This window comes from Bufo gargarizans, chromosome 5 (assembly GCF_014858855.1).
Source record: "Bufo gargarizans isolate SCDJY-AF-19 chromosome 5, ASM1485885v1, whole genome shotgun sequence".
Classification (NCBI taxonomy): Eukaryota; Metazoa; Chordata; class Amphibia; order Anura; family Bufonidae; genus Bufo; species Bufo gargarizans.
The window spans coordinates 237541569-237553562 of record NC_058084.1 but is presented as its reverse complement, the minus strand read 5'-3'; the positions used below and the strand labels follow the sequence as shown (position 1 = coordinate 237553562).

Below are 11994 nucleotides of genomic sequence, written 5' to 3'. Positions count from 1 at the left end.
AGCAAGGGTTAACAGCCAAACAAGACTGTATCTTTATTGCCCTGACTCTGCTGTTTACAGAAACACCCAATATGTGTCCGTAAACTACTGTACGGCCACACAGCGGGGCGTAGAGTGAAAGGTGCGCCGTGTGGTTTTTGGAAGCCAGATTTTGCTGGACAGTTTTTTTGACACCATGTCCCATTTGAAGCCCCCTGATGCACCCCTAGAGTAGAAACTCCATAAAGTGACCCCATCTAAGAAACTACACCCCTCAAGGTATTCAAAACTGATTTTACAAACTTCGTTAACCCTTTAGGTGTTGCACAAGAGTTATTGGCAAATTGGGATGAAATTTGAGAATTTCATTTTTTTGCCTAATTTTCCATTTTAACCCATTTTTTCCACTAACAAAGCAAGGGTTAACAGCCAAACAAGACTGTATCTTTATTGCCCTGACTCTGCTGTTTACAGAAACACCCCAAATGTGGCCGTAAACTACTGTACGGGCACACAGCGGGGCGTAGAGTGAAAGGTGCGCCGTATGGTTTTTGGAAGTCCGATTTTGCTGGACAGTTTTTTTGACACCATGTCCCATTTGAAGCCCCCCTGATGCACCCCTAGAGTAGAAACTCCAAAAAAGTGACCCCATCTAAGAAACTACACCCCTCAAGGTATTCAAAACTGATTTTACAAACTTTGTCAACCCTTTAGGTGTTGCACAAGATTTAATGGAAAATAGAGATACAATTTCAAAATTTCACTTTTTTGGCAGATTTTCCATTTTAATATTTTTTTTCCAGTTACAAAGCAAGGGTTAACAGCCAAACAAAACTCATTATTTATGGCCCTGATTCTGTAGTTTACAGAAACACCCCATATGTGGTCGTAAACTGCTGTACGGGCACACGGCAGGGCGCAGAAGGAAAGGAATGCCATACGGTTTTTGGAAGGCAGATTTTGCTGGACTGTTTTTTTTTATACCATGTCCCATTTGAAGCCCCCCTGTTGCACCCCTAGAGTAGAAACTCCAAAAAAGTGACCCCATTTTAGAAAGTACGGAATAGGGTGGCAGTATTGTTGGTACTAGTTTAGGGTACATATGATTTTTGGTTGCTCTATATTACACTTTTTGTGCGGCAAGGTAACAAGAAATAGCTTTTTTGGCACTTTTTTTTTTGTTATTTACAACATTCATCTGACAGGTTAGATCATGTGGTAATTTTATAGAGCAGGTTGTCACGGACGCGGCGATACCTAATATGTATACAATTTTTTTTATTTATGTAAGTTTTATACAATAACTTCATTTTTAAAACCAAAAAATTGTTTAGTGTCTCCATAGTCTAAGAGCCATAGTTTTTACAGTTTTTGGGCGATTATCTTGAGTAGGGTCTATTTTTTGCGGGATGAGATGACGGTTTTATTGGCACAAAATAGTGCATATGACTTTTTGATCGCTTGCTATTACACTTTTTGTGACGTAAGATGGCAAAAAATAGCTTTTTTTACACTTTTTTTTTTACGGTGGTCACCTGAGGGGTTAGGTCATGTGATCATTTTATAGAGCCGGTCGATACGGACGCGGCGATACCTAATATGTATACTTTATTTTTATTTATAAAAGTTTTACATAATTATTTTATTTTTGAAACAAAAAAAATCATGTTTTAGTGTTTCCATAGTCTAAGAGCCATAGTTTTTTCAGTTTTTGGGCGATTATCTTGAGTAGGGTCTCATTTTTTGCGGGATGAAATGACGGTTTTATTGGTACTATTTTGGCGTACATGCGACTTTTTTGATCACTTTTATTACCTTTTTTGGGAAGTAAGGTGGGCAAAATTTCCATTTTCTCATAGTTTTTATTTTTTTATTTTTATGGCGTTCACCGTGCGGGGAAAGTAACATGACCGTTTTATAGATCAGGTCGTTACGGACGCGGCGATACCTAATATGTGTAGTGTATTTTTATTTTTATTTTTTTATTCAGTGATAAATGTTTTTTTATTTTATCTTAACTTTTTTCACTTTTTTTTAAAAAAAATTGGACCCAGACCCACTTGGTTCTTGAAGATCCAGTGGGTCTGATGTCTGTAAAATACAGTACAGAACCTATATAGGTTTCTGCACTGTATTTTACTTACACTGAAGAGATCTATGCTTTCAGCACAGATCTGTTCAGCACCATGGACAGCAGGACGCCTGAGCAGGCGTCCCGTTGCCATGGGAACCTTCCCCGTCTGCCACAACTTCGCAGACGGGGAAGGGTGAGGACGGGGCTTCGGGGGGCTCTCTCCCTCTCCCATTGGGGGGCTGCAAAGGCACAGCAGCCCCCCGATCGGAGAGGGAGGGAGCTCCTTGCGCTGTTAACCTTTTCCATACAGCGGTCCATACGGACCGCTGTATGGAAAGGGTTAAACGGCTGACATCGCATCAACGATGTCAGCCGTTTATACCAGGGTTCCAGCAATGTGCTGGCACCCTGGTATAACCCACTGTACACCAACGATTATGCAATGGGAGGCGGGCGGGGGATCGCGATCCCGCCTGCCGCACCGCCCGCCTCCCGCAACGCCCCCACTGCCTGCGACACCCCTCCTGCACCACCCGCCGCCATCAAATCGTGCAGGGGTGCAGGGGGGGGGGGTGCGCAATATTGATTTTAGGCACTCAGAAGTTTCTGATCCCCGCGGTCAGGGACCGCGGGGATCAGAAACTGCAAAAAGCGCAGCAAACCGCAGGTCTGAATTGACCTGCGGTTTGCTGCGATCGCCGACACGAAGGGGTCAAATGACCCCCCCCCCCTGCGTTGTTACGGGATGCCGGCTGAATGATTTCAGCCGGCGTCCCGTTCCGATTAACCCCTGCGACGCCGGAATGCAGATTTTAAGTCAGGACGTACCGGTACGTCCTCGGTCCTTAAGGACTCGGGAAATAGGGCGTACCGGTACGTCCTCGGTCCTTAAGGGGTTAAATGCAATACTCAGCGTGCTAGTAGCAGTCTATCTGGAGATGTGTCAAGGTTGCTCATGCTGAATCTAGGCGTCGAATTTGAGTCAGTACTTTTTGGGACTTCTGTGTTCACTGTTGTTTGGACTTTTCAACCGTTTTCCTTGGTAGCAGTGCTGAGAAAGGTGGAATGTCTATGTTTGAGTGCGCCGTCTCTTGAACTGGAGGCTGGTCCAATGGTATGTTTGTTTCTGCCACTTCGTCCAACGTGCGAGCTGAGATGGAGATTCCGAACGGGAATAACCAGCGGTACACATGGCCTTTCTGGCGAAGGGCGTCCGTGAATGGCTTGAGTAAGCAATGCTTTGCTAGCGTGGTTGGTGATAGATCCTGGAAGATAGTTATCTGGTTGTTATCATATGCAAGAGATTTCGAAGATATAGCGTTTTGTAGGATTTTTTCTTTTATACGAAAGTCTAAGAGTTTGCAGACAATATCTCTGGGGGATTCGGCAGGTTTAGGTTTTGGTCTCAAGGTTCTGTGTGCTCTTTCAATTATCAGTGACTGATTGTCAGAGTCTTCAAGTAGGTCTGAGAACATATTAATTAAGGTAGGCGTAATTTCTGTGGTTTCCACGGATTCTGGGACCCCCCTAATTCTCAAGTTGTTTTGCCTATTTTGGTTTTCTAGGTCTTCCATGGTGGTATACAGTTTATTTATGTGCACCTCTTGTATTTGTAGGTTTGAGGCAACTGCCGATGAGTGATCTATGAGTGATGTCTGCGTTTGTTAGAGCATGTCAATCCTGTGGTCCAGGTGCTGAAGGTCTTCTTTGATCTCAGAGATATCTTTAGCAATGGGGGCCAAGGATGAGGTTAGTAGGCGGGTGAGGAATGCTCTAGAGCAGTGGTCCCCAACCTTTTTTGCACCAAGGACCAGTTTTATGCAAGACAATATTCCCAGGGACCGGGTGGGGGGGCAGGGTACGGGGGTTCTGGGGTGGGGCTTATGGGGTGGGCGGGGCTGACTGATTCACGTGCATAACAAAACACAAGGTGCATATTAAAATATATAACACTATATAACGACTATATAAACTGACTATAGTCTCTGCTGCACTGTACCGTATTTTTTCGGCCCTATAAGATGCACCTCGGTTTTAGAGGAGAACAATAAGAAAAAAAAAATTTTTCATTACACCTCAGGTCAGAACAGCAATCAGACCCCCAATGTTAATCAGACCTCAGATCAGCCCCCCAATGGCTCACATCAACCCCCAAACCTTTATCCATCTATCAGCCCCCCATGTCAGCCATAAACCCCCCAGGTCAGCTATCAGCCCCCCATGTCAGCCCCTTATGTCAGCCATAAGCCCCCCATGTCAGCCATATGTCAGTCCCTCATGTCAGCCATAAGTCCCCCATTTCAGCTTCCAGGTCAGCCATCAGCCCCCAGTGCAAATAAAATAAAACAAACCACTTACCTCTCCTGCTCCTGGTCACCATCGCGATCCTCTTCATTCTGCTGTGTATAGCGGCGCACAGTGTGAGGTCACAGAGCGACCTCACGCTGTGCGCAGCCCTGCACAGCCAATAGCCGAGCCGTGGACCAGGAAGCGGTGAGTACAGATCCTTCACCACTTCCTGGTCCTTCTGTACTAATTATGGAAGCGCTTCATTAGTACAGCGTTAAAGACTGCCCTGATCGCCCGCCACGGCCTGGCAAAACACCTTCCAGGGCCCGGCCCAGTGGTTGGGGACTTCGGCTCTAGAGATTAGTTTGCTATTTTCAGAATATTCACCCTCATTATCGCTTGCTTGGTCTGATTCTGAGGCTGTGGCTTCTTTATGCTTTGGATGATGCCCCAGTGCCTGTTTAGTCAGGATTTTATCCATGTTAGGATGAAAAGGTGTCATAGTTGACTCTTGTTCGATGCTAGATGTTTTGCGGCCAATTCTGACCATACTGATCTCCTTTAGAGTGTTATCGTGCCTGAAATACCCCCAATGGAGTTATGAGAGTTTCTCATTGATCAGTTGGCTTGCTGTTCTAAGTTCTTTTGGGTTCCTGCTGTATGTGGAGGGGTGTGTAGGACTTTGGTGTGTAGGACTATGGTGATTGGGCTTGTAGTTATCTGGCTTCTGTGACTAGGGATGAAGATCCCTCTTTGTTTCCCCTAACGAGTCGGGGGCTCAGAGAACACAACACAGGGAAGGGGTGCTTATCTGTCGTTATTATGGGCCACTTATTGCCTCCTCCCTCCTATATTGTATGTATGGTGATCTCTAGCCCTTGGACTTCTGAGCAATGGTGGAAATGTGGCACTCATGTTTGTTTGTAATTGCGGAGATTATGTCGCCGCGTGCAGGCCTTGCCTGTGATCTTTCTTACCGCCAACACCTCCGGTAGCAAGCCTCAGCGCCGCTCTCCCTTGGTCTCTCTCTCTGCGGGTCCAGCAGGACTGGGGAAGCCGTTAGCTTGGAGTAATATCTCTTCCCGGACGGTGCGTCTCCAGATGCTGGTGCTCGGGTCCTCCTTGACTAGAGGCCATCGCCTCAAGTAAGAGTTAGGTCGCAGTGCTCACCTGGGCCATGTCTTTCTTTAGAAGCGCCAAAAGCGGCTTAGCAGCTCACCGCTGTTATGTGGGGATCTTTTGGTGTAGAATGAAGCTCTTGGCATCTCAGGATGGCGGCTGATTGATAAGGATATAGGATTTCTCTGAGGAGCTGAGATTCCAGCGTCCATTCACTAGCGCGCCTGGCCACCCTCTAATATCCTCTACTATCTACCTATGATATTCGAGTATTTACCGGTACCTCAACCAACTTTAGAACATGTACCACATATGCGCAAGCTGGACGGAAACTTCATGACGTCCGCCCGAGTTTTGCCAGTACTGCTGTATCCTCATTACACCTAAAGCACATGCTAGCTATATACAACACATGCGTCAGAATTGAGAAAGCTCGTTGGAAGAACGAGTGAAATGTTTTCAAGAAATCTACAGTATGTCCAGTTGCCTTGATTTATTCTTTACAGATATACCATGACCTGGATAAATGAGAACCTTCACAGACGTTAGGTGGCTGTGTCCGGATTCGATCCAAGCTTTGAATGTATTTTAGACTATCTTGGAAGAAATCAGTAGTTTCATTCCCTGCCACCATTCCTAGGGCCTTCCAGGGTCTTCAAGGCCTAGGTTATGGAGTATTTCCATCTTCAGGGTCTACTCATAATGGCAGGTGTCAGGGAGAGGTCTAGGGATTCCTAGGAGGTCACCATCCTTCTCCCTTAGCTTTGAGGCCTAGACTCCGGTCTATTCCTTCTGTGTGTCATTTGGTGTTAACCCCCCCCCCCCCCCCCTCCATTACCCTTGATAGCTTTGGAGGCGAACAACAAAAAGCAGCTTGCAGCATTTTTCTGTCCACCATGTGGTGCGGAGCAAGACGTTTTCTCTGACACAATAGAAAACGGATCCGTCCCCCATTGACTTTTAGTAGTCTTCATGAAAGATCCATCATGGCTATAGAAGACATAATAGAACTGGATCAGTTCATGATGTCATACGCTCCAATTCACAAAATAGAATAAATCATCACTCAAAATAGAATTTAAGCAAATATCTTTATTTATTTAGTTGGGTAATTAAAGGCCGCAATGCTTATTACTTAACCAATTAATTATAATCTGGTTAATCCAATTTATTCTCAAATATAAATAAGTAAATATTTAAACCAATAAACCATATAACACTCAGTCCACTCAGAGAGTGACTTAACCCCCGTCAATAAGCAAAGCGACAAAATAAATAGGGAAGGGAGGGAGGGAACTTGAAAAATACTTACGTGAATGAGCCAAAATCGTTATTTTCTGTTCTTTTATAGGTTCTCAAACTGGCAGTTAAAGTGATCTCCAATCAAATTTGAAGATATCAGCGCAAGCACCCACAGCATCTGGGTTAACCCATTCTTCACATAGGTAAGTAAATAATATAATCAACATATTAACTGTAATGTTAGGTGCCATGTCATCATGGCTCACCACACTGAATTTATCAGTATGGTTCGCTCCATGATGTCATACGCTCCAATTCACAAAATAGAATAAATCATCACTCAAAATAGAATTTAAGCAAATATCTTTATTTATTTAGTTGGGTAATTAAAGGCCGCAATGCTTATTACTTAACCAATTAATTATAATCTGGTTAATCCAATTTATTCTCAAATATAAATAAGTAAATATTTAAACCAATAAACCATATAACACTCAGTCCACTCAGAGAGTGACTTAACCCCACAACGCCACATAAAAACAAGTGGCCCAATAAACATTGCAAGCCTTTAATAAAAACCATTATCAATTATGTTCTGCAAATCTGAAATGAATATATCACATCCAATATCAGAAAGCTGATCATCCTTTTCTTGGTAAAGTCCTCTAACGAATCCTTCTAATTCAACATGTCTGTAATTGCCATGACCAATTTCCTTCAAATAAATCTCCATTTTTTTATTAATTCTTTTCCTAATTGTTTCCAGAAAGGATAACTCAGAATTGAACCAAGAAAATTTTGGGATGATGTCAGAAAATACGAGTACAACACCATCAAGTAAGTAGCATATTTTACATAACAATTCTTTTAATTCATAAATTAACAAATGCGTTTTGATTTTTCCCAAATCAAACGAGCCAATATGTAAAATAAACAGGTCAGGTTTCGACATTTTTGAATATATAAGGCTGACATTCTTGAAGATATCAGAAATTTTAAGGTCAGCAAAGGAAAACCAGTTTATGGAAAATTCTGCTGAATAACCTAAATTAACAGTAGAATGTCTAAAAGCAGATCTTCTCTCAGCCAATTGAATCAGTTCATCACCAAAAATCCATACAACTTTTGAAGGTCCTATATCAATAATGGGGGATTTGAGATTTTATTGTCTGCAGCAATCTCGCTTAATCTTAGAGCAGCAAAGAAAGCTATAGAAAATGCTGCAGAAAATAAATTGGTTTCATATTCCGAAGAACAAACTAATACTAAATTACATATGACCTTTTGTAACAATTCAATAGATAAAGGGCTGGTCTTAACATTGTGGACTGACTTTCTTTTGATACCTTTAATCATTTGTTTAATGATAAAATTATTCAGAATAGAGCTTTCGCCTTTTAATTTAAAGAAAAAAGAAATGCCCGATAATTTTTTAGAAATAGAATCGGCTTGTAAACCGTTGTTGTAAAGATATATAATAAATTTGATAAAATTCCCTAAATTAAAATCAATGTAAGAAATTTTTTGAGATATGCAGAAAAGCTTCCAATCCAACCATGCGGCAGAATATGCTGCCCATGTATTCTTGGCTAATGAACCAAAAATAAGTTCATTAGTTAATCCTCTGATATCTCCCAAAGATGAGTTGGACAAGGAATTCCCATTCGGGAAGCTCGAGGTGTCATTAAGAAGAATTCCTTGAAGCGCTGTCGGGACAAATAATCAGCAATATAATTAGTTTTCCCAGAAATAAATCTAGCTTTTATCCAAATGTTAAATTTTAGACATTGAAAAACTATCTTACGCAATAATGAAGAAACTAACGGAGACTTTGAAGTTAAACAGTTTATGGAAAAAACTACTCCCATATTGTCCAACCTTAGCAGAATTCTCTTATTCTGAAACACTGAGGACCAAATTGTTAGAGAAACTAGAACTGGAAATAATTCTAGAAAAACCAAATTTTTTGAGTACATGTTATTACTAATCCAATTTAAAGGCCAACGTTCGGCAGACCAAAAGTTGTCAAAATAAGCACCATATCCAATAGCACCAGACGCATCTGTATAAAGAGACAAGAATATGGGATCGAGGTGAGGACTTACCTGATGTGGCAGCATACAATCTTTTAGAAAAGACCCTTCCCATGGGAATCACACGAGAAATAAAATTAAGAGAACCTAAAAGAGACTGAAGATGTTTAAGCGTAATTTTTTCTTTTTCGGATATGCGAGTTAATTGTTGAACAGTATTCTGGATTTTTTTCATTGGTATGCTAAATTCCATTCTTACTGTATTTATATCTATGCCCAAAAACTTTAGATTCGTAGTAGGATAGACAGTTTTATCTACAGCTAATGGAATGCAGAAATATTTAGCTATACCAATGAATCTATTCAGAAGATTCATACAAACATCCGAATCTACACGACCTATAAATAAAAAGTCATCGAGATAATGTAGTAAAAATCCACTACCTGAGTCAATATCCATAACCCAGTGTAGAAAAGTTGAAAACGCCTCAAAATAAAAGCAAGATAGGGTGAATCCCATGGGAAGGGCCATATCATAAAAGAATTTATCGAGAAAATAAAAACCCAAAGAATTATAACCGATGGGGTTTATAGGTAGTAGTCTGAAAGCAGATTTAATGTCAGCTTTGGCAAGAAGAGAATTGCGGCCTGCTTTTTGTAAAAAAGACAAAGCTTGATCAAATGAGGAGTATTTCACACTGGCTTTATTTTTTTCCATCTCATCGTTTAAGGAACTGAATTTAGGATAAGATAAATTGTGAATAAGACGAAAAGAATTTGGTTCTTTTTTAGGAACTAAAGCTAAAGGAGATATACGAAAATTCAAGAAGGGGGGAGAATCAAAGGGACCAGCAATCCTACCTGCCAAAATTTCAGATTCAATTTTTTCTTTAACAATGTCAATATTTTGTTTTACAGATAACGCATTTTCAACTAGAATGCAACCTGGACCCACAAATTCAGGTATGAAAAACCCATTGGTAAAACTGTCAATTAATAAATTAGCCATCTGAATGTTTGGGTAATGACCTAGCCACTGAATTATTATTGGCAAATTCAGCGGAGTCACCTTGTTTAAACGATTGAATTTCCTTGTTAGAAATTGGGAAGTGAATACCTTGTTTTTTAAAACATTTTGAGGCTGAATGAGAACCGGCACAGAAAGAACACTCGTGTCGGTATTTGCAATTATGTTGCCATCTGCAATGCGACTCGTTAAATGCGAAACAGATACCTTTTTTGACGTTAATGAAATTGGGTTGACGAAAAAGATTGTTTTTGTTAGGGAGCATTAAATTCAACCAAAGCCCGACATCTTTACTACCCCAATTTAGATTCGGATATACTGCAAGTTTCTGACGAAAGGATTCGTCATACAGACACCAACCCATTCCGCCAAAATTTCTATATGCCTCCAAAATAGTATCTACATGGTAAAATAAACCAGTACAAAGACTAGGAAATTTTTCACCCAAAACTGCTGCGTATATATTAAATGCTTGCAGCCAGTTAAAAAAGGATTTCTGGTGTAATTTTCTATTTTCTTCAGAATCTGATTTTTTGTCTTTCAATAATTCACTTTTTAAATTCTCACTAGATGAAGGAAGAAGAGAAAAAATTTCAACATATTCTTTTCTCCAAATTTTTTCTTTCACGCTCAAGGGTAAATGAAACCCTAATGGAGAAATTTGACACGCCAGAACTTCTTTAACAGATGTCTCTTTTATACCTGAGTTAAATTCAAGCTCAGGAATTACTGCCATTTCAGGGTTAATATTGGACATTTTAGGTACATTAGTGAACGGTTGAATGGTTGAATTAGCAGCAGTCAGACTATTAAGGGTATTAACTTGACTGACATCTGCTAATCCAGACCAAACATTTTTTGGTGATTCATCCTTTTTAGATAGGTAAAGTAAAAATTCATCAAACAACTGAATCTTCAATTTAGAAGAATCAATGTCAAGTGAATTAATCTCTTGATTAATAGTGCCCTGCGGTTTGCAGTCACTTAAAAAGTTATAATTCAGCTCACCAGAAGCAGATGATGTAGGAGGATGATCAACTGTTGAAGCAGGTGATGGCTCCTGAGTGACAGTTGAATGCTGTTGAAAATGACGCCGTTGAATTTTCCTGCTGGCTCGGCTTGAAGATAAGTTGGTTTTCTTGGTCTTAGAAGGAGGCGCATATTGTGAAGGGGAATATGCCCTCTTGTCTCTCCGCTGACGTTTTTTAATCGGCGAGCGGGTCTCAGGTTTTTCGCGCATGCGCAAAAAATTATCGCAGGGAGGATCGATCAGTTCGGCGCTCGCGCCAGGTACTGCGCAGCAGACGGGATTAGAAGATAAAAGAAGCTCTTCTTGCTGGTCCGGTCCTTGCTGTAAGCACTTCCTCAGCCATTCTTCTCCCCCTTGGCTTTCTGCTCTGAAAATAAGTTGTTTCAACAGATCTTCCATGACACAGATGAACGCAGGTCTGTCTCTTGAAAAATACTTACGTGAATGAGCCAAAATCGTTATTTTCTGTTCTTTTATAGGTTCTCAAACTGGCAGTTAAAGTGATCTCCAATCAAATTTGAAGATATCAGCGCAAGCACCCACAGCATCTGGGTTAACCCATTCTTCACATAGGTAAGTAAATAATATAATCAACATATTAACTGTAATGTTAGGTGCCATGTCATCATGGCTCACCACACTGAATTTATCAGTATGGTTCGCTCCATTACGGATGCATGCGTGCGGTTGTATTATTGTAACTGAAGCGTTTTTGCAGATCTATGATGGATGCACAAAAAACGCTAATGTGAAAGTAGCCTTACAACACACAACTTCTCTTCTCATTAATCACCATTGTGGACTTCAAACAACACTTTTACTGTTTGTCACTGGTCATATACCACCATCCTGTGGCAATTATGAGTTATTGCAATGCTTCATCTTAACATGGGACTGTAAGCACCTAAAATACTATATGATCAGTGACTGCAGCTTAGCTGCATGGTGTAAAGGAGGTCCTGTCTCGATATAAACTTGGTCTGCTTTTCTGTATCTCCCTCATACTTTAAACTGCAGCACTGCCTGTTTAGTTTTGCTGCTGTGTGTATAAGTGGAAGGTCAGTACATGAAGAGATAATTGGGTTACAGTAAGGGCAGAAGACTATAAACTACAGGGACCTAAAACCTCAGAGAGAAGAGGACTATCAGGAAGCTGCTGCATGTAGATATAGGGGAGGGGCATTAATAAAGGGGAAGGGCC

General features: G+C 41.0%; 1 long non-coding RNA gene across 1 annotated transcript; it reads left to right on the top strand.

Moving 5' to 3' along the window:
* The first annotated feature begins 6847 nt into the window (after positions 1-6847).
* Positions 6848-11453, top strand: LOC122938765. Its single transcript, XR_006390053.1, has 4 exons — positions 6848-6906; positions 7470-7540; positions 9655-9699; positions 11273-11453. It is a non-coding gene; the product is annotated as an uncharacterized LOC122938765 (long non-coding RNA).
* Positions 11454-11994: the final 541 nt, after the last annotated feature.